The sequence below is a fragment of the Salvelinus namaycush genome, chromosome 26 (assembly GCF_016432855.1).
Source record: "Salvelinus namaycush isolate Seneca chromosome 26, SaNama_1.0, whole genome shotgun sequence".
Taxonomy (NCBI): Eukaryota; Metazoa; Chordata; class Actinopteri; order Salmoniformes; family Salmonidae; genus Salvelinus; species Salvelinus namaycush.
Genome location: NC_052332.1, coordinates 2,606,009 through 2,629,219, shown reverse-complemented (window position 1 = coordinate 2,629,219; position 23,211 = coordinate 2,606,009). Strand labels below are relative to the sequence as shown.

Genomic DNA, 23,211 nt, shown 5'->3' with positions numbered 1-23,211 from the left:
GCCAGCGTCATTGAGGCTGGAATGCCAAAACAGTGTAAACTAATGCAGATTTCGAACAACCCAGCAAATAACTAGTCATATCAATTAACATTCATGTGTGATCAATGAAATACAAATGTTTACCTTTTCCTCAGTAGTTAAAAGAACAAAGAAATATGTACAGTAGTATTTTCTGTTTATAGTTCATACTTGTATCACATTGCTTTTCCCTAGAGATTTGATGGAACTCATGCCTGTTATTCTTCAATTGGTCTTGCTGAGATTTGATGTTTGCATTCAGATTGTTGCCCTACCTAGAGTAAAAATGTTTATCAAAACATGAACCAAAAAGTGCAAGGCTGTAGTATTGGTGGGGGTAGTGGCTGCCCACTGTTCATGTATTTCTTAAAAAAAGAAAAGTCCATCCAGTCCATCTTCAACGCTCGATCGAATGGCATATGCCGGTGTTACACTGGAGCCTCCTCTCAGTCTATCGGAGACCAAAGGTTGTCCTTGGACCTTTGACTTCCCGCCCAGTCGTTCAATGACTTTGGAACGCCCCCACCACCAACCGGGATGCTCCTTCAGACATCCAACTCAATTCTTTACCAACCACCCCGCACTGCCCACCCCCACTACTCCAACCTCTACTCCCTCCCCAAGATCCTCCAAACTACTCACACATAAGATTAGGGCAAACAAAACACAAAAACACGGCACCACTGGGCCAGTAACATATCCATCCAGCAGGGGGCAGCAGCTCATGTCGTCTCCCCCTGTATCTCCCTCCAGCGAGCTAGACCGACTATAGAGTCTATTGTCTCAGTGAGTCTTGCGCACCTGCCAGCAGTGCTGTGCTCTCAGATGAGCTTTTGCAGCTTTTTGTGTGACGCAGCCTAGCCACATGTCCCGAGCACAGTTCTTGGATCAGATCTAGACTGATCAGATGAGTCGCTCCTCGGTGGGGACCTTAAGCATGCTGTCCATTTCCAGGCGCGCCCCGGCCACCTCCTGAGCGCTGGGGCTGTAGGCTCTCTCCGACTGGGGCTTCTTGCGGGCTGTGAACACCATCAAGGTGAGGCGATGACTGCCAGCAGAGCACCAAGGCACACCAGGGGGATGGCTATCACCAGCCACGGCACCCGCTCTTTCTGGAGCTGTTTCTGCAAGGAGGAAACAAGCAAGGAACCAAGGGAGAAATGTCAGTGATGAGTGACTAATTCTAAAATTACTGTAATGCTAAAAATATATATTACATGTCATATTAGTCTTCATGAATAAACCAATATAAATCCATAGATTTGTATGAATAACTATAAATGTATTGGAAAGACAATAATACTTAGAAATGTTTACTAATAATTAAATAAATTTTTTTTGGTGTATACATAGACGATAAATGCAAAATTACTTGGAAGAGGAGGAGAAGAATGAAGAAGTCAATAGTTCTTACTTTTGTATGGCAGAATGGGCCGCTATAGCCAGGTAGGCACACACACCAGAACCTATTGAGTTGATCGATACAGGATCCACCATTCCGACAGGGGTTAGACTCACACTCATTTATCTCCGTTTCACGCCTGAGGAGGAAAACACAATGAGGACATTTTAAAGTCTAGACAGAACAAGCATGATATACAGTGGGGTCTGAAATGATTGACACCCTTGATAAAAATGAGCGTAAATTACTGTATAAAATAAATTATTCAAATACCTTTTGTATATTGTTGGGAAATTATTTTATTCTGATCTGGAAAGATTCTGTATGGAGGAATGGTCTAGGATCCCTCCCAATGTGTTCTCCAACCTCATAAAACATTTTAGAAAAAGTGTCAGTGTTGTTATCCTCACAAGGAAAGGGTGCCAATAATTTTAACCCCTATCTTTTTTGATTTTTTTATGCTAGCTGTGCCACTAGATATTCTGGGTCCGAGTCCAGGCTCTGTCGCAGCCGGCCGCGACTGGGAGACCCATGGGGCGGCACACAATTGGCCCAGCGTCGTCTGGGTTAGGGGAGGGTTTGGCCGGCAGGGATGTCCTTGTCCCATCGAGCACTAGCAACTCCTGTGGCGGGCCGGGCGCAGTGCACACTGACAAGGTCGCCAGGTGTACAACGTTTTCTCCGACACATTGGTGCGGCTGGCTTCTGGGTTAAGTGGGCATTGTGTCAAGAAGCAGTGCGGCTTGGTTGGGTTTCGGAGGACGCACGGCTCTCGACCTTCGCCTCTCCCGAGTCCGTACGGGAGCTGCAGCGATGAGACAAGACTGTAACTACCAATTGGATCCCATTAAATTGGGAAGAATTAAAAAAATGTTTTTTATGTCTTTCTCTAAGCAATTGTATTAGTATAAAATAATATGATTTCCCCATTATTTTGAGCATACAATATAGCTCAGTATTTGTATTATTTATTTTATAGTCTTTTTTGCTAATCTTTATCAAAGGTGCCAATAATTATATATATATTCTGGTATCCATCCCTACGGTACCATACCAAGCAGTGTTCCCCAAACTGGGGTACACTGTAATGGCTGATTTGTGAACAGCTGTGTTATTTTGTGCATATAAAAAAAATGTTGCACTCTATTGAGAGGAGCTTCGAGAACTTTACCTCTCCCCTGCGAAACCGGGCACACAGAAACATTTGCCCCCCCCCCACAGCCCGTCATGGCAGATTCCATTTTCACACTGAACATCCTCTTCGCACATCAATGGCGGGTAGGTACACCTGTGGGTAATGTACAGAATTACACCCTCTTCACAATGGTGACTCAAAGCCTTGAAAACGACCCAATGTCCACAATAGGTGTTCGAGTGAAGGGTTCCTGTTCATCAAAAAATATCTATTCATGCAACTTATATTTATAATATCTGTTTGTCACTTCCATTAGGTATGCTGTATTTGATATGATAGGTTAAGCAACTCAATATAAAACTTGGTATAAAACCTAAATATGTGCTAGCTAGATACAAATGTCCTGAGAATCTATTATTCCACATGACAATGGTCCCTGACCACTTACTGTGACACTAATTGTTTGGCATAAAGAGAGAGGCTACTCACTGGCAGAGTGGGCCGGAAAAGTCATCTGTGCACTCACAGATATAGTTGTTCACCCCATCCACACAGGTTCCCCCGTTTTCACAGCTGTGTTCCTCGCACTCATTCAGGTCCTCCTCGCAGGTATCACCCCCGAACCCCGGGTCACATGCGCACTTGAAACCTGCCAACTCATCAGTGCAGATGCAGTAGACGCAGGGCCCGGACACGCACTCATCTGTGTCCACCTCGCACTGCTCTCCCTCCCAACCCGGCTTGTATACGCAGTCAAACTTGTTAAAGAGATCCTTGCACGAAGCTCCGTTCCGGCAGGGGTCCGAATGGCATACATCAGCACTCGTACAATACGTTTGGATATCCTTGTCGCCTGCTCTGTGGAAGCGGGCGGGCTGGGCATCCACGAATAGTAGATAGACCCCACCGACTCGCATGGCGCCCAGGCAGCCCGAGAAGCTCTCGGCGATAGCAACCTCTGCCCCTACCTCGTTGAGGAAGTGCAGGGCACCCGCCTCCTCAGGGGTGCTGCTGGCGTCGGTGACGCCATCCACGGTGATGACCCAGTGGGAAGCCTCGCTGTCCGGGTCGGCCATGGATATGTGCAAGCTGTGCCGACGGCCATCGGCCACATGGCGCACGTCAGAGAAGGTCAGCACCTCCAAGGTCAGCACCTCCAAGGTCAGCACCTCCAGCCTCCCATGGATCTTAACGCGGATCGAGGAGTCCAGCATTCCCACCAGCAGGAGCTTGGGCCCATGGGAGGTTCAGAACAGCACAGCCTTCTCCGAGTGGGTGCGACGCTCCAGGTACACTTGGGTCAGCGGCAAGCCCAGGGAACCCTCTGCACTGAGCTGCACTGGGTTGATCTCGACGGTAGCGTTGGTCACACCTGAGGGTTAACAGACGGGTTAGACATTAGACAACAAAAAAACTCACTATATATATAATATACTATTAAACCTATCTAGTATGCATTTTGTGTGTGTGGGAATTGTCTCATTCATGCAAAGACAGATATACACAAAAATAAATAAAAAGGTTTTTGCAAGAAAGCAAGTGTGAAGAAACCCTAAAGCGCTTTTCCGACAGCCAGCAGAATATCGCAGAGTACTCCCCTAGTACACTACTTGTCACCCTAGTCACACACAAAGCGACAGCCCACAGTCTATGCGAAAGCCGGCGGTGATCATAGCAACAAAAGAAACAAAGAAATATCACTATAAAACCCTAAGCATGCATACAAACTTATTTACATGCAACAGCAATTGTTAATCCAAAAATGGATTCAAATCAAATTTTATTTGTCACATACACATGGTTAGCAGATGTTAATGCGAGTGTAGCGAAATGCTTGTGCTTCTAGTTCCGACAATGCAGTAATAACCAACGAGTAATCTAACCTAACAATTCCACAACTACTACCTTATACACACAAGTATAAAGGGATAAAGAATATGTACATAAAGATATATGAATGAGTGATGGTACAGAACGACATAGGCAAGATGCAGTAGATGGTATAGAGTACAGTATATACATATGAGATGAGTAATGTAGGGTATATAAACATAAAGTGTCATAGTTTAAAGTGGCTAGTGATACAGGTATTACATAAAGATGGCAAGATGCAGTAGATGATATAGAGTACAGTATATACATATACATATGAGATGAGTAATGTAGGGTATGTAAACATTATATTAAGTGGCATTGTTTAACCTCTACTTCCTCAGAAACCCGGGTCCGGGAGCACCCCCCACCACCCCCACCAGTAAAAAAGCTGACTAGCATAGCTAGCATAGCGTCACAAGTAAATAGTAGCATCTAAATATCATTAAATCACAAGTCCAAGACACCAGATGAAAGATACACATCTTGGTAATCAAGCCATCATTTCTGATTTTTAAAATGTTTTACAGGGAAGACACAATATGTAAATCTATTAGCTAACCACGTTAGCAAAAGACACTTTTTTTTTTACTCCACCAGTTTTTGACTCCATCAGTAGCTATCACAAATTCGACCAAATAAAGATATAAATAGCCACTAACCAAGAAACAACCTCATCAGACGACAGTCTGATAACACATTTATTGTATAGCATAGGTTTTGTTAGAAAAATGTGCATATTTCAGGTATAAATCATAGTTTACCATTGCAGCCACCATCACAACTCGACTAGAATAACTAGAGAGCAACGTGTATTACCTAATTACTCATCATAAAACATTTCTTAAAAATACACAGCGTACAGCAATTGAAAGACACAGATCTTGTGAATCCAGACAATATTTCAGATTTTCTAAGTGTTTTACAGCGAAAACACAATATAGCGTTATATTAGCTTAGCACAGTAGCAAACCAAACAACAGCATTGATTCCAGCCAAACATAGCGATAACGTATTCACCACCAAAAATATTAATTTTCACTAACCTTCTCAGAATTCTTCAGATGACAGTCCTGTAACATCATATTACACAATGCATATAGAGTTTTTTCGAAAATGTGCATATTTAGCGGCACATATCGTGCTTATACAATGAGAAAAGTTGCCAAGCTGCCCAGAAAAATGACGGTCGCCATCTTGGAGAGTCACCTAGTCTAATCAATAAATAATCATAAACTTGACAAAAAAATACAGGGTGGACAGCAATTGAAAGACAAATTAGTTCTTAATGCAATCGCTGAATTACATTTTTAAAATTAACCTTACTGCGCAATACTGGGTACAATACAGGGTGCGATAGCGCAACGCTACACGGAAAATAATGGCGTCTTATACATTTTACTTTTTCAACAGAACAACGATTTATCAGCATAAATAGTACTTACTATTAGCTGAACTCCCATCAGAATCTTGGGAAAGGTGTCCGTTGGCCAAAAGAATCATTGCTGGGTTGGAGAATGTTTCCTTCGACATTGCAATTAGCAGTACAGAATGGCATTCGAGAGAGAGATACCCAACTCCCTACAACGCCAGAAAATGAAATGCCCGAAAATCGCAATATACTGACATAAACTGATATAAATCGGTTTAAAATAACAAGATTATGATGTCTTTAAAGCCTATATCGAATAAAAACAGAGCCGGATATATCTAGTTTCTAAAACCAGAGCTTCTAAAAAGACATTCCAAGACCCTCTCTGCGTCAGCGCGAAGGTCCAAAAGGGTGGACACCTCGATTCCAATCAATTTATCAACTTTCTGAACTACGTAGAGACTCCATTTCAACTCTCCCTATTCGCTAACAACCAGGGGAAGGCGTATGCAGTGCATCTCAACCAATAGAAGACAGTCAGGGTTATCTACAGATCTGGGAACAGCAAGCAGATTTCACCAATTTCAAAACCTCATAGGAGAATTGCTCTAAGTCGAGTTCTGTTTCACTTACAGACATAATTCAAACGGTTTTAGACACTAGAGAGTGTTTTCTATCCAATAGTAATAATAATATGCATATTGTACGAGCAAGAATTGAGTACGAGGCAGTTTAATTTGGCTACGAATTTGTGCTATGTCGAAATGGCACCCCCCTAGTGGCAAGAGGTTTTTAAAGTGGCTAGTGATACATTTTTACATACATTTCCATCAATTCCCATTATTAAAGTGGCTGGAGTTGAGTCAGTATGTTGGCAGCGGCCACTAAATGTGGTGGCTGTTTAACAGTCTGATGGCCTTGAGATAGAAGCTGTTTTTCAGTCTCTCGGTCCCTGCTTTGATGCACCTGTACTGACCTCGCCTTCTGGATGATAGCGGGGTGAACAGGCAGTGGCTCGGGTGGTTGTTGTCCTTGATGATCTTTATGGCCTTCCTGTGTCATCGGGTGGTATAGGTGTCCTGGAGGGCAGGTAGTTTTCCCCCGGTGATGCGTTGTGCAGACCTCACTACCCTCTGGAGAGCCTTACGGTTGTGGGCGGAGCAGTTGCCGTACCAGGCGGTGATACAGCCCGACAGGATGCTCTCGATTGTGCATCTGTAGAAGTTTGTGAGTGCTTTTGGTGACAAGCCAAATTTCTTCAGCCTCCTGAGGTTGAAGAGGCGCTGCTGCGCCTTCTTCACAACGCTGTCTGTGTGGGTGGACCAATTCAGTTTGTCCGTGATGTGTACACCGAGGAATTTAAAACGTACTACCCTCTCCACTACTTTCCCGTCGATGTGGATAGGAGGGTGCTCCCTCTGCTGTTTCCTGAAGTCCACAATCATCTCCTTTGTTTTGTTGACGTTGAGTGTGAGGTTATTTTCCTGACACCACACACCATAGTGCCCACGAAGCTCATGACTAAGCTAAGGACCCTGGGACTAAACACCTCCCTCTGCAACTGGATCCTGGACTTCCTGACAGGCCGCCCCCAGGTAGCAAGGGTAGGCAACAACACGTCTGCCACTGCAAGGACCTGACACCAGGGATGAGAAGCAGGTACGGGGAGTCAAACATTTATTCAGGAACAGACATAGAACACAACAGCGCCAGCACATGGATAAACAAGGACATATGACAAACAATCCCGAAGCAGGGAACAGAGCTAGGAAACAGACAGATATAGGGAAGGAAATAACACAAGCAATTGAGTCCACGTGAGTCCAATGAGCGCTGATGCGTGTGACAGGGAAAGGCAGGTGTGTGTACTGAAGGTGGCTTGAGTGCGTAATTTTGGGGAGTCTGGCGCCCTCGAGCACCAGAGGGACGAAGAGCGGGAGCAGGCATGACAGCCACACTGATCCTCAACACTGGGGCCCCTCAAGGGGTATGTACTTAGTCCCCTCCTGTACTCCTTGTTCACCCACTACTAAGTTGCCGAACACGACTCCAACACCATCATTAAGTTCGCTGGCGACACAACAGTGATCACCGACAACGATGAGACGGCCTATAAGGAGGAGGTCAGAGAACTGGCAGTGTGGTGCCAGGACAACAACCTCTCCCTCAATGTGAGCAAGACAAAGGAGCTGATTGTGTACTACAGGAAAAGGCGGGCCGAACAGGCCCCCATTAACATCGAGGCGGCTGAGTGGAGCGGGTCGAGAGTTGAACCAATGAATTATCATGGTCCAAACACACTAAGACAGTCGTGAAGACTGAAAATATTTGGCATGTGTCCCCAGATCCCCTAAAAGTTCTAAAGCTGCACCATCGAGAGCATCCTGATCGGTTGCATTACCGCCTGGTATGGCAACTGCTCGGCATCTGGCCATAAGGCGTTACAGAGGGTAGTGTGTACGGCCCAGTACATCACTGTGGCCAAGCTTCCTGCCATCCAGGATCTATAGACTAGGCGGTGTCAGAGGAAAACCCATAAAATTGTCAGAGATTCCAGTCACCCAAGTTATAGACTATTTTCTCTGCTACCGCACGGCAAGCTGTACCGGAGCATCAAGTCTAGGACCAAAAGGCTCCTTAACAGCTTCTACCCCCAAGCCATAAGACTGAACAATTAATCATATGGTAACCGGACTATTTACATTGACACACCCCCCTCCATTTGTTTTGTACACTGCTGCTTCTCGCTGTTTATTATCTATGCATAGTCACTTTACCCCACCTACATGTACAAATTACCTCAACTAACCTGTACCCCCACACACTGACCCGGTACCGGTACCCCCTGTATATAGCCTCGTTATTGTTATTTTATTGTGTTAGATTTTATAATGTTTTACTTTAGTTTATGAAGGTGATTTGATTTGGTAAATATTTTCTTTACTCTTCTTGAACTGCACTGTTGGTTAAGGGCTAGTAAGTAAGCATTTCACGGTAAGGTCTACACTTGTCGTTTTCGGCGCATGTGACAAAAAAAGTTTGATTTGATTAGAAAACGGTCTGGATGGACATTTCTAAATGAATGAAGTCTTCCTCAGAATACATTTACTTTTGGTGCAAGGTAAATGTTGCTTACCATCGGAGAAGCTGTGACCATGGCTCTTCCTCCCTCTGGCGCTCGGGGGCGCCAGAGTCCCCAACATTACGCTCTCAAGCCACCTTCAGTACACACACCTGCCTTTCCCCGTCACACGCATCCGCGCTCATTGGACTCACGTGGAACCAATTGCTTGTGTTATTTCCTTCCCTATATCTGTCTGTTTCCGGTAGCAGTCGCAGCGGTGGCTAATCCATAAGGTCCACACAGTGGCCGTGACCTGTGCAGGGGATGGGTTCGCACCACTCTGTCTTGCTACAGCCCAGCTCAATCTCGTGAGCCTGCTCCTTTGGAAGGTTCTCAGGCAAGATGGCCTTGAAGTCGATCAGCAGGTCCTCCATACACCTGGCGAACCCGTGGCCGCTCGCTGTGTGCTCCAGCAACTCTTCAGGGGCACCCCCCGCGTAGACGTGACCAAACGCCTCTGAGGGAGCGAAATGTGGCCCATCGGAACCACCATCTTCCACCGTGCACCCTTCACTGTCACATCCCAGACCTTTCAGGTTCAGAACCAGACCTTCCTTTTCGTTTACATACACGTCTGTGTCAAGCCAGTCCCCGTTGCTGACCAGCCCAGAGAAGGCCACCTCCAGCTTAGCGTCCACTGAGAAGGCAGTTGGCGCTGTTCTGGCACTCATGTTCCACACAGCCCAGGAGTTGGATGTTGCAGTGGAGGCCACCCCAGGGCGGCTCAGCCTCGGGGCAGTGACAGATATAGCACGCACCAGGTATCGTTCAAACACGGCTGGCTCTAGCACTCATCAATGTTGATTTTGCAAATTTCCCCTGCAAATGCAATGCACTCTTTTAGACTTTTGAAGATCGATCTACCTAGAAGGGAATCTACAAATCAGTCTGTGGGTCTGATTTAAGATGCCAGCCATGAAAACAGTAAAAAGCGATGATACTGTCATACTGTAATGACATACAGAAGAATATAGAGATTACAGAGTTTGTTGAAGACCTTACCCATAAATCCTTCTGGACATAAACAGGTGTAGTCATTCACCTGGTCCGCACAAGAGCCTCCATTCTGGCAGGGCTCAGACTCACTCATCAATGTTCACAGAACAGTTCTCTCCTGACAAGGGACAAAAAAACAACACAAACAACATTATTCTTGCTCCGTGAGAAATGGCAAAAACAATTAAAAAGGTAACAAACGGTGTAATAGATCATGAAGTTAAATTTGCACCTGTGAAGCCATGCTGACACTGGCACAGGCATCCGGCAGCATCAGCGAGGCTGAACTCCCAGTCCATCTCCCAGTGGGATATGTTGGAAACCTCGATACACTCACTGTCATTCTCACATGGCTGCTCAGCACACTCAATGTCAATCTCACAGTTCACCCCTTTGTAACATAGGAGACCCAATAAAATGTAAGTACAATGTAATACTGTTCACTCAAAGCCTAAACAAACTGCACAGTACTTGTTGCTATAAAACCATTATAATGCCACCCTCCTTTACTCTCCCATCATCTGACAACATTTACAACTGTACATATTGTCCTCAAATTAACACTTTTTTTTCTTTCTATTTTTTTTAACCATTTTTGACCCCAATATTTTTGCAAATGTGGTGGGTAATGGTAAGTTGCACATACCCGGCCAGGAGAGGCAGGTGTACTCTTTGACTCCCTCCAGGCAGGTGGCGCCGTGCTGACACGGGTCAGACACACACTCAGGGATGTCCTCCTCACAGTGGTCTCCCATGAAGCCTGTGTCCCCGCAGTCGCACTCATAGCTGCAGGAAAGGAAGTCTGGGTCACTCTGGGGCAGTTGCAATCGCTACATTGACATTCAACAAAGCGTATACGCTAAATACAAATGAATGCAATAGCGAAAGGGGGATACATAGTCAGTTGTACAACTGAATGCCTTCAACTGAAATGTGTCTTCCGCATTTAACCGAACCATCTGAATCAGAGAGGTACGGGGGGCTACCTTAATCGACATCCATGTCTTCGGCACCTGGGGAACAGTGGGTTAACTGCCTTGCTCACGGGCAGAACAACATATTTTTACCTATTCAGCTCGGCCCATTGCTCTAACCACTAGGCTACCTGACGCCCCAATACATCCCAGTGTAGTGGTTTATTTAAGAATGTACAGACTCCGGACTGGAGAAATGTATTCAAAATTCAGAGAAGCAATCAAATGCATGACAACAATTTTAGGCCTACTTGTTAACAGATGGATGATTGAGAACACCCTGTCTCAGTGTGAGTGGTTTTAGCACACCAAAACAGCAGTCAGGTCCTAAAGTCATTTATCAAATCAAATCAAACTTTATTTGCCACATGCGCCGAATACAATAAGTGAAGACTTTACCGTGAAATGCTTACTTACAAGCCCTTAACCAACAGTGCAGTTCAAATATTTACCAAGTAGGCTAAAATAAAAAGTAACACAATAAGAATAACAATAACGAGGCTATATACAGGGGGCACCGGTACCGAGTCAGTGTGCAGGGGTACAGGCTAGTTGAGGTAATCTGTACATGTAGGTGGGGGTGAAGTGACTATGCATAGGTAACAAACAAACACAGAGTAGAAGCAGCGTACAAGAGGTGGGGTGTCAATGTAAATTATCCAGTGGGGATTTTTATGAATTGTTCAGCAGTCTTATGGCTTGAGGGTAGAAGCTGTTGAGGAGCATTTTGGCCCTAGACTTGGCGCTCCGGTACCGCTTGCCGTGCGGTAGCAGAGAAAACAGCCTAAAACTTGGATGACTGGAATCAATTTTATGGGCTTTCCTCTGACACCGCCTATTATATAGGTCCTGGATGGAAGGAAAATTGACCCCAGTGATGTACTGGGCTATTCGCACTACCCTCTATAGCGCCTTACGGTCAGATACCGAGCAGTTGCCATACCAGGCAGTGATGCAACCGGTCAGGATGCTCTCGATGGTGCAGCTGTAGAACCTTTTGAGGATCTGGAGGCCCATGCGAAATCAATTTCAGTCTCCTGAGGGGGAAAAGGTTTTGTCGTGCCCTCTTCACGACTGTCTTGGTATGTTTGGACCATGATAGTTCGTTGGTGATGTGGACACCAAGGAACTTGAAACTCTCGACCCGCTCCATTTCAGCCCCGTCGATTTTAACGGGGGCCTGTTCGGCCCGCCTTTTCCTGTAGTCCACGATCAGCTCCTTTGTCTTGCTCACATTGAGGGAGAGGTTGTTGTCCTGGCACCACACTGCCAGTTCTCTGGCCTCCTGCCTATAGGCCGTCTCATAGTTGTCGGTGATCAGGCCTACCACTGTTGTGTTGTCAGCAAACTTAATGCTGCTGGAGTCGTGTTTGGCCACGCAGTTGTGGGTGAACAGGGAATACAGGAGGTTACTAAGTACACACCCCTAAGGGACCCCAGTGTCGAGGATCAGCATGGCAGACGTATTGTTGCCTACACGTATCACCTGGGAGCGGGCCTTCAGGAAGTCCAGGATCCAGTTGCAGAGGGAGATGTTTAGTCCAAGTGTCCTTAGCTTAGTGATGAGCTTTGTGCGCACTATGGTGTTGAACGCTGAGCTGTAGTCGATGAACAGCATTCTCACATAGGTGTTCCTTTTGTCCAGGTGAGAAAGGGTGGTGTGAAGTGCAATTGAGATTGCGTCATCTGTGGATCTGTTGGGGCGGTTTGCGAGTTGGAGTGGGTCTAGGGTGTCCGGGAGGATGCTCTTGATGAGAGCCATGCACATCAAAGCACTTCATGGCTACCAACGTGAGTGCCACGGGGCGGCAATCGTTTAGGCAGGTTACCTTCGCTTCCTTGGGCACAGGGACTAAAGTGGTCTGCTTGAAACATGTAGGTATTACAGACTCGGTCAGGGAGAGGTTGAAAATGTCAGTGAAGACACTTGACAGTTGGTTTGAGTACACGTCCTGGTAATCCGTCTGGCCCAGCGGCTTTGTGAATGTTGACCTGTTTAAAGGTTTTGTTCACATCGGCTACCGAGAGTGTTATCACACAGTTATCCAGAACAGCTGGTGCTCTCGTGCATGCTTCAGTGTTGCTTGCCTTGAAGCGAGCATGAAAGGCATTTAGCTCGTCTGGTAGGCTCACGTCACTGGGCAGCTCGCATCTGGGTTTCCCTTAGTCCGTAATAGTTTAAGCCCTGCCACATCCGACGTGTGTCAGAGTCTGTGTAGTAGGTTTCAATCTTCATCCTGTATTAACGGTTTGCTTGTTTGATTGTTCGTCTGAGGGCATAGCGGAATTTCTTATAAGTGTCCGGATAAGTCTCCCACTCCTTCAAAGCGGCAGCTCTAGCCTTTAGCTCGATGTGGATGTTGCCTGTAATCCATGGCTTCTGATTGGGAAATCTAGGTACAGTCACTGTGGGGACGACGTCATCGATGCACTTATTGATGATGACTGAAATGACTGAAATGGTGTATTCCTCAATGCCATTGGATGAATCCCGGAACATATTCCAGTCTGTGCTAGCAAAACAGTCCTGTAGTTTAGCATCCGCGTCACCTGACCACTTCCGTATTGAGGGAGTCACTGGTACTTCCTGCTTTAGTTTTTGCTTGTTAGCAGGAACCAGGAGGATATAATTGTGGTCAGATTTGCTAAATGGAGGGCGGGTGAGAGCTTTGTATGCATTTCTGTGTGTGGATTAAAGGTGGTCTAGGATTTTTTTTCCCCCCTGGTTGCACATGTGACATGCTGGTAAAAGTTTTGTAAAACTGATTTAAGTTTGCCTGCAATAAAGTCCCCGGCCACAAAGAGCGCCACTTCTGGATGAGCATTTTCTTCTTTGCTTATGGCCTTATAGAGTTGGTTGAGAGCGGTCTTAGTGCCAGCCTCACTTTGTGGTGGTAAATAGACGGCTACGAATAATGCAGATGAGAACTCTCTTCGTAGATAGTGTGGTCTACAGTTTATCATGAGGTACTCTACCTCAGGCGAGCAATACCTCGAGACTTCTTTAATATTAGACATCGCGCACCAGCTGTTATTCACAAAATGACAGTCCGCGGTGAGTAATCGCTTTTCTGATGTCCAGAAGTTATTTTCGGTCATAAGAGACGGTGGCAGCAACATTATGTACACAATAAGTTAAAAAATAAGTTACACAAAACGCTAAAAATCGATAATTGCACAATTGGTTAGGAGAATGTAAAAAGTCAGACATGTTCTTCGACGCCATCTTGTATATTTAAAGACAAGAGTTGTGTCTGTCTGGTGTGACAATTCTAAAAGCCTTTGTGCAGTTACCTGGCCACCTTGTCGTGGCAGATGGCTCCATTTAGGCAGGACTCGCTGACACACTTGTCAATGTCCACCTCGCAGTCTGTTCCCTCAAACCCAGGCAGACACTTGCAGGAGTAAAGACCAATGAGGTCATGGCATGTGGCTTCATTGCGACAATGGTTGGAATCGCACTCGTCTAAAAAGGAGAGTATGAGTTATAGAAAGAGTGGGAGAATGTGTGATGATGAATGAGAAACAAAGCACCTCAGAGTAGGAGTGAGTGAGGAACTGTACATCAGATTATATTAGGAAGGGACATACAGTGCCTAGTGAAAGTCTTCATACCCCCTTTGCACAGCTGTCACATTTTGCTTGCTAAATCCCTATTTATATTTAACTTTAAGTTAGATTTTTATCCCCCTACAGATCTTCAGATAAACAGATAAAACCCTCTGTATTTTCAAGTAATGTGGCAGGAACTGGGGAGTTTGTCAGGATCAAAATAAATATGAAAGGAGCAAAGCCCAGGTAAAAAGTTAGAGGAAAACCTGCCTCCGTCATCTGAATAGTAGGTTTATTTTTCAGTGGGACTATTAAACACATTTCAATGCCAAAGACACACCAGAATGGCTTTCCAAGAGGTGTTAAGTGTTCCTGAGCGGTTCAGTCTCAGTCCTGACTTAAATCTGCTAGAAAGTCAGCGACAATGTTTGAATATTGCTGTCTATCAAATATTCCCAACCACATTTACTGAGCTTCAGCAATTTTGACAAATACAATGGACATATGTTGACCTAAGGGTAGTGCAGAGTTTGGTGGAAGTACCTTTGGCAGCAATTACAGCTATAAATCATTTTGGATAATATTCTGTCAAGTATTAATTCTGTCAAGTATTAAGACATACGCAATCAAGACATCTTGGTTTTACATTTTTATTTATTTAGAAAATGTTCTATACTTTTTCCTTCACTTGTGTAGCAGGCTTCATAGATCTGTAGGATTTGTTTTATTGTAATCCCTTTTTAGATTACATTTTAAGGCAACAAAATGTGACAACTGTGCAAGAGGTGTGCTCTATCTTCGACAGACTTGAAAGCATTTAAATCCCAGCACTTCACCACTGTATCTGTTTGTCAATAACTAATCTCTGGTCTTAGGATAATACTGAAAGAAAGTATAGTGGACAGTAAATACAAGAGTAGCCAATTTGTACTCTATCTGGTGTTTGTTTCTCTGACTAGAAATAGGCAGTAGCATGGAGTCTGCTTTTGGATGCCTCTAGATAGCACAGTTGATAATATAAAGATGCCTAGTTCATCATTTTAACCCATTCCTTGAAAATCTCCATCGGCACTGCTATGCTGACAAAGGAATGCATTACTGCTGACCTTTCCCAACCCATTAGAGATAAGGATGAAGCCCCTAGACAGACCAGGCCTGCTGAGAAAATAAAGGAGTGTAGGAAAATAAGTATACAAGAGGTGGAGTGTTTTCTCTCACACAGCGGGAGACCTATCCACAGGAGCCAAACTGAAGCTAAGGCTTACACTTAAACCAAACTTACACTTAGTAAGATGGTACAGTTAGTAAGGTACAGTTAGTAAGATGACATCTTCAACAACAGGACAATATCAACATAATCATTCAACTCTGCCAAAACTCATTAGCTCTGCACAATTTGCACCATTCTTTTTGGCACGCCCACATTGATTAATATGAAATTGTCCCGCTGTGTATGATGATGTCATCTTGCTTAGTGCACCTTTAATGTGAACAAAGTATGGCATAGTGAATGAAGTACAGTGGTTCTTCCTTCAAAAGTTATGAGTTTATGTTGTGACCGTTTGTGGAAGATGGTGGCATTCTGTCATTGCACCACACTATCACAAGGGGGAGTTAGAACGCTGATCGATCGGTAGTCTGAACTGTGGCAATTAATGGAGAAGTTTTCAGTCTGAGAGTTTCTTTTCTCTGGCACTAGAGTCCTGCATCAGGCAACAACAACAAAAACAGTCGGTGGTCCTGGAGTTGAGAGAGAACTTGGGTAAATACAATGGGGGAATTTCACTTGACATGTGGACTGACGATTTTCCAAAAAATAGGCACGGTGGGTTTTTGGTTTATCTCCCTCTAAAAACAGAAATAAATAATTATAAATAACAAACTGTCTTTCTTTACAAATTAGTAAGAATGTCTCCCCCCATGTTCAAGAATGGCCTTTTTCCCTTTATTCAGATTACAATCGCTCACTTTTGGTTATTTGTAACGAAATAATCTCCAAAATATCGTTATTCTTTTAAACAAAGCGATTATTATTATTATTATTAACCCTGCATTATAATTATATAAAAGCCCATTAGATATTGTCACAGATCAGATTTGCTCTAGCGAAAAATGCCCCTTAATTTAGAATCCTCCAATCCGCTAAATGTAATTATTGGCGGAGAGTCACGTCACTGGCAGAGAGTCACTGGCTGAGTTGAAGAGGGCGAAAAACGAGATGGAGTAACAATCCATGCCAGGCAGACATGCAGATGATTATTTCAACTACATTTTACTTGCAACAAGTTCGATTGGGTTTAAATCAGGAGACCTACATGTAGATTTTGAAAATATTTTTAGATATACTGTAGGTCTACAGTAGGCGACATGAGTCTCATTAGTGTTGAGTACTGTGCTGTTAAAAATGTTGTAGGTCTTATTTATTTATTTTTATTTAACCTTTATTTTACTAGATAAAGGTCTACTTACTCTGCTGGCATCTTGACCCAGTTTATGCCCTCATTTCCAATGCAAACCATAATGAATTATTATGGTAATAAATGGAAGAGGCAAGTGGAACGGGGAAAAGTAAGGAACTTCTCTGTCGGCCCTGGAGTTCTTTTGAAAACACGTTTTCACAAGGGCTATTTGCAGGACAATAGACATGATGTGGTCCCAAATATACCTCTCTGACATAGGGTCCAGCATATCTGTTGATGATGAACGGGCTCGGGCTGATTCCGGTGTGAGTTATCTGGCCCAAATTTATTACTTGGGGCTTGGACCGATTCCGGTGTGAGTTATCTGGCCCAAATGTATTACTCAGGTCGATTGTGGCTACTCTCTGGCAGATGATTACAAGGGCTGTTTTATATAATTAACATTTTTTTATTATTTTTTTTAATTCATATTTTCTCATTGTTTCTGTGATTATAAAATACAATTAACATTTAAATTAAATTATTTTAGAGTCCTGTTTAAGTAGTATTTTAGTATTTTGATACTTTGTGCAAGGCAATTGATCAGGATTAAAAACTTTGTGGATGGGGCCTCCCGAGTGGCGCAGCAGTCTAAGACACTGCATCACAGTGCAAAGTGCTTTGCTACAGATTCTGGTGACTGGGAGACCCATGAGGCGACGCACAATTGGCCCAGCATTGTCCGGGTTAGTGGAGGGTTTGGCCGGCCGGGCGGTGGGCTTTTGGTTTCTCTCTCTCTAAAAACAAGGAGAGAAAACAAGAGTAGCAGGCTGTGAATTCTGCAAACAACGTTTCTAGGATGGGATATTAGCAGGACAATAGACTCTTCAACCTTTAAAAAGGATAGTCTATGTCAGATCAAGCATATACTGTACAGTATTTATGCTTTCATTAATAAAATAATGATAAAAATACTCTTTCAAAATGCAGATGTTTATTTCAACTATCAGCAGGACAATACGGAATAAATATCACTGAATGATTTTTATTTGGAAATGTTAGGATCATTTTGCTCTTCACTCGCAGTCACTTATTAGCCTAGGCCTACTCCCGGCCGGTCCACACAAGTTTCTTCAACTGTCTTCTGTCTGTGATTAGAGCGATGTTGATTGCCTTTACAGATCGCTCATCATCTTCAACCATCATATGTTTATTTCGTGGATCCATAACAAATTACTATGGGTATAAATATCACTGAATGACCTGTGGTCAACTATTTCAGCACCGTTTCACGCTGGTCTGAGACCTGCATGGAGCCTTGTCTTGATAAAGAAATCAATGAGATTCAAAACAAGAGGACATACATCAAATCAAATCAAATTTTATTTTTCACATACACCTGGTTAGCAGATGTTAATGCGAGTGTAGCGAAATGCTTGTGCTTCTAGTTCCGACAATGCAGTAGTAACCAACGAGCAATCTAACCTAACAATTCCACAACTACTACCTTATACACACAAGTGTAAAGGGATAAAGAATATGTACATAAAGATATATGAATGAGTGATGGTACAGAACGGCAAAGGCAAGATGCAGTAGATGGTATCGAGTATAGTATATACATATGAGATGAGTAATGTAGGGTATGTAAACATAAACGTGGCATAGTTTAAAGTGGCTAGTGATACATGTATTACATAAAGATGGCAAGATGCAGTAGATGCTATAGACTACAGTATATACATATGAGATGAGTAATGTAGGGTATGTAAACATTATATTAATGGTTCATGTTCTGGAATTTAAAAAATTATAATAATAATTATATATATATATGTCTTAACGAGCCTTTCCATAAGTCTACTAAAGTTTCTTCAACTGTCTTCTGACTGTGATTAGAGCGACGTTGATTGTCTTTGCCGATCGCTCATCATCTTCAACCATCAGTGAGTCCATCTTACAGAGTCCACCAAATACCAAATGCATTGTTTTAAGTACTCTAAAACCAGATTTGCCGCAACAAAAAAATGCATCAACCCCTACAAACATTTACATTTGTATTAACCCTGCATTATAATTGTAATGCAGATGTTTATTTCGTTATGGATCCATCACGAATTACTAGGGGAATAAATATCACTGAATGACGTGGTCAACTATTTCAGCACCGTTTCTGCCATCCATGCAGATTGACCCATTCTGGCAAGGGTGCGATGCACACTCGTCCACGTCCTCTTCACAAGGATCCCCTTCGAACCCCAGCGCATAGTGGCACTCGAATCCAAGTCCCATTGTTCAGACACGGCTCGTCAATGCAGTCGGTCACTTGCTCTTGGCAGTCCTCTCCTCCATAGCTGGGCGGACATCGGCAGAAGTAGCCGTTGACCTGGTTGATGCACTTTGTATGGGGCTCAAAGCAAGGGTTGCTATGGCACTCGTCCACTTCCTCAGTGCAGTTGTCCCCGGTGAATCCTTTGGGGCAGACACAGTGGTATTTGGACATGCCAGGGGTGCTAGTGCAGTCTGAGCAGGCAGCGAAAAAGCATACATCATACAGTTTGTCGCAGTCTTTGCCCATGTAGCGGACCTCGTCGCGAGGAGAGCAGAGGTACGCGTAGTTATCCATGGTGTCCACACAGGTGAAACCATTCTGGCAGGGCCCAAACAAGCACTTGCTGCTGGTTGCCGTGAAGAATATCCCTGAGGAGAAGAATAGGAGATAGGTTATTGTTGTGCAATATTATGGACAGTTCTGGATGGCAGCAATGCTTGATTGAAACATTATACAAGCCAGCAGCATACCACCCTGCATACCACTGCTGGCTTGCTTCTGAAGCTAAGCAGGGTTGGTCCTGGTCAGGCCCTGGATGGGAGACCAGATGCTGCTGGAAGTGGTGTTGGAGAGCCAGTAGGAGGCACTCTTTCCTCTGGTCTAAACAAAGATCCCAATGCCCCAGGGCAGTGATTGGGGACACTGCTCTGTGTAGGGTGCCGTCTTTCGGATGGGACGTTAAACGGGTGTCCTGACTCTCTGAGGTCATTAAAGATCCCATGGCACTTATCGTAAGAGTAGGGGTGTTAACCCCGGTGTCCTGGCTAAATTCCCAATTTGGCCCTCAACCATCACGGTCACCTAATAATCCCCAGTTTACAATTGGCTCATTCATCCCCCTCCTCTCCCCTGTAACTATTCCCCAGGTCGTTGCTGCAAATGAGAACGTGTTCTCAGTCAACTTACCTGGTAAAATAACGGATAAATAAAAAAATAAAAATACAGTATAATAATACCCAAATACAGTTGAGATGCCATAACAAGTCATTACAACTTTTATTTGTCATATGTCACATTTGAGAGCCGTTTACATGTTTGGAGGGATAAGTTGGTGTGATGGTCTGTTATGATATTGTTATGACATCATGATATGGGGTGACGCCAGTACACTTCTGTGCTAGCACTGTGATGGCACAATGTTGTATATTGAGTGCCACTCTTAATGCGAATCACAACCAGCTTTGGTCCAGATTGTAAGTCATTTGGTTTTGATACAAAAACATTGGCAATAACAATAAATATTATTGTTATATATACAGAACCAGGCAAAAGTTTGGACACTCCAACTCATTCAAGGGTTTTTCTTTATTTTTACTATTTTTCTATATTGTAGAATAATAGTGAAGACATCAAAACTATGAAATAACACCTTTTGAAATCATGTACAGTAGTAACCAAAAAAGTGTTAAACAAATCAAAATATATTTTACACTTTAGATTCTTCAAAATAGCCACCCTTCGCCTTGATGACAACGCTCTTAGCCCTATGGGTACGTTCAATATGTCTGGCTGTCACGCCCTGGCCTTAGTTATCTTTGTTTTCTTTATTATTTTAGTTAGGTCAGGGTGTGACATGGGGGATGTTTGTGTGTTTTTGTCTAGTCAAGGGTGTTTGTATTGTCTAGGGGGTTTTGGTAGAGTTGATGGGGTTGTGTTCAGTGTAGGTGTTTAGGTATGTCTATGGTTGCCTGAGTGGTTCTCAATCAGAGACAGCTGTCTATCGTTGTCTCTGATTGGGAGCCACATTTAAGGCAGCCATAGGCATTAGGCAGGTTGTGGGTAATTGTCTATGTCTAAACGTTAGTAACTTGTGTCTGCACTTTCGTTTTGTAGCTTCACGGTCGTTTTTTGTTAGTTTGTAAAAGTGTTTCGTTTCGTGTTCATCTTCTCTCAATAAAAAGGAAGATGTATTCGTATCACACTGCGCCTTGGTCCACTCTTTCACCAGAAGACGATTGTGACACTGGCGGTCCACACATCACAGATCACATCACAGACTTGAATTGGGACATCTGTTCTAGTGATTCTATTTCTATGGTGATCCGTGCCCTTTATCCCAGCACAGGAAGTGCATCGCTATGCTCAGTACTACACACATTCTGCTCGATTCAATCCGCATTGTGCATTTCAGAAAGTATAGCATGTATAGTACAGCCTTGTTCTACAATGGATTCAATGTTTTACCTCTACACACAATACCCCATAACGACAAAGCAAAGACAGATATTTACACATTTTTACAAATATATAACTTAAAACTGAAATATCACATACACAACAAGCCCATTTTCATTGGATTTGTTTTACACAGATAGTTTAGAGCTTATTGACAGACAGTTAATTAACGGGCATCTGGGGTGACTCAGATAATCTCTTCTGTCAGTTCCAAAGGGAATGAGGACCACCCCCAGATTGCAACAAATCAAACAAAAAACACAACAAAATCACAAAAGATGTTCCTTTGTAGCGCATAGAGTCAGGACTCTCAACTGAGAGAGGAAAAAAGTTCCATCTAGCTAACCTTCGCCTTGTTTGTTAAGTAATTCTTATGCAACGCTCCGGAGAGGTGTCTGGACTGAATTCCAGCCATGAACCCTTGATGGGTAGAGCAGATAAGACGCATATCAGATGCATGGTCTGCAGGCTATCAAGTGTCCAGTCCACAGGTGAGATATATGGGGATGGATAACTACAGTTTAGCGTGCTTCTCCAGGTCGTTAGCTTGGCAACTTGATCCATTACCACCTCTTCCTCTCATTTAACACTCCAACACTAACATTTCTTCTCAGGAAGTGTCAGAGAGCTCTGACAAAAAAAATCGAATCCCACATATTCTAATCCATGTTTACTACAGTACATTACGTTAATTTACACAATGCAGTTTTTATGATGCACATTGTCATTGACTGGCAAGGCTTTTTCACAAATCATGCAATTATCACATAGGGATACATCCATGATCACAATCACTATCAAAACTCAACTGGCAGTTAAGTTTGAATTGGTTGTTTTCCACAGACAACGGGGATAGAAAATCTGCAACACTGAATGTATTGTGCTCGACCCCTCTCCAGCCAGACCCCTCTCCTGGCTGGGGCTTTTGGGGCCCTCTGTATGTACATGGAACCGAATGGAACAGGATGCTTTGGGAGGGGGTATTTTCTGTCCATCTATCTCCCTGCACCAGCCAATCGTGTGAGCCCAGTGTGAAATCAGTCCACATTCCACAAATTGAACAGATCCCAATCCTCCACCTCCACCGGCCAACCCACCATCCCAACTCCGGCCTCACATACATGCCCCACACTTTGATCAGTGTTCTGTTCCGAAATGAGAGAGGGAGGAATGTTGCAGACACTGGTGGTGTGGAGCATGAGCTAACATATTTACCTTGTCTCGCACACAACGTTAGTGATGTTGGCTAGAAGTTAGCCAGGTTTCCCTTTGGGACAGAGTTATACAGTAGGTAGACCAACCCAACAACGTTTGGCTGGGAGCACGGTTGGAAACGGTTTCGAGCGTCATTCTTTTTATAGCTGCGTCTGACAAATGGCCTTGGACATAAGCTCTTAACACCCCTGGACCTGCCACTGTCACCTGATGAGGGTTAACAGTCAAAGAGAGCACTGGGCATCTCAGAGCAGGAGTGCTGATCTAGGATCAGTTTTGCCTTTCTTTTAGATCATAATGAATAAGAGACAAGAATGACCTAACCCTAGATCAGCACTCCTACTCTGAGACACTTTATGAATACAGGTCCTGTACTCTGCCGTGACCACAGGTCCACTCATTTGGAGTGTGTGTGATCACTGTGGCCTTCTGCGATGAAGGCTATCGCCGGCTCACACCTCTGACCCCTTCAGCACCCCCCTCTGACACAAAGGCGTTCAGGGAACACCCACAGTGCAAGGGTGACACTCGTGATTAAGCAGAGAAGGGGGAAGAGGTTCTTGCAGTTTTTCAGGTTAAAAATAAAGGCAGTTAGGTAGTGCCTGTCAGTTTAAAAAATATATTTTTTCTATTGAATATCCGAAA

General features: G+C 43.9%; 2 pseudogenes; one reads left to right on the top strand and one right to left on the bottom strand.

The window, feature by feature from the left end:
- Positions 1 to 790, top strand: part of LOC120021839 — a 68,378-nt pseudogene extending 67,588 nt beyond the window's left edge.
- Positions 791 to 921: 131 nt separating this feature from the next.
- LOC120021837 overlaps positions 922 to 23,211 on the bottom strand; it is a 45,324-nt pseudogene continuing 23,034 nt past the window's right edge.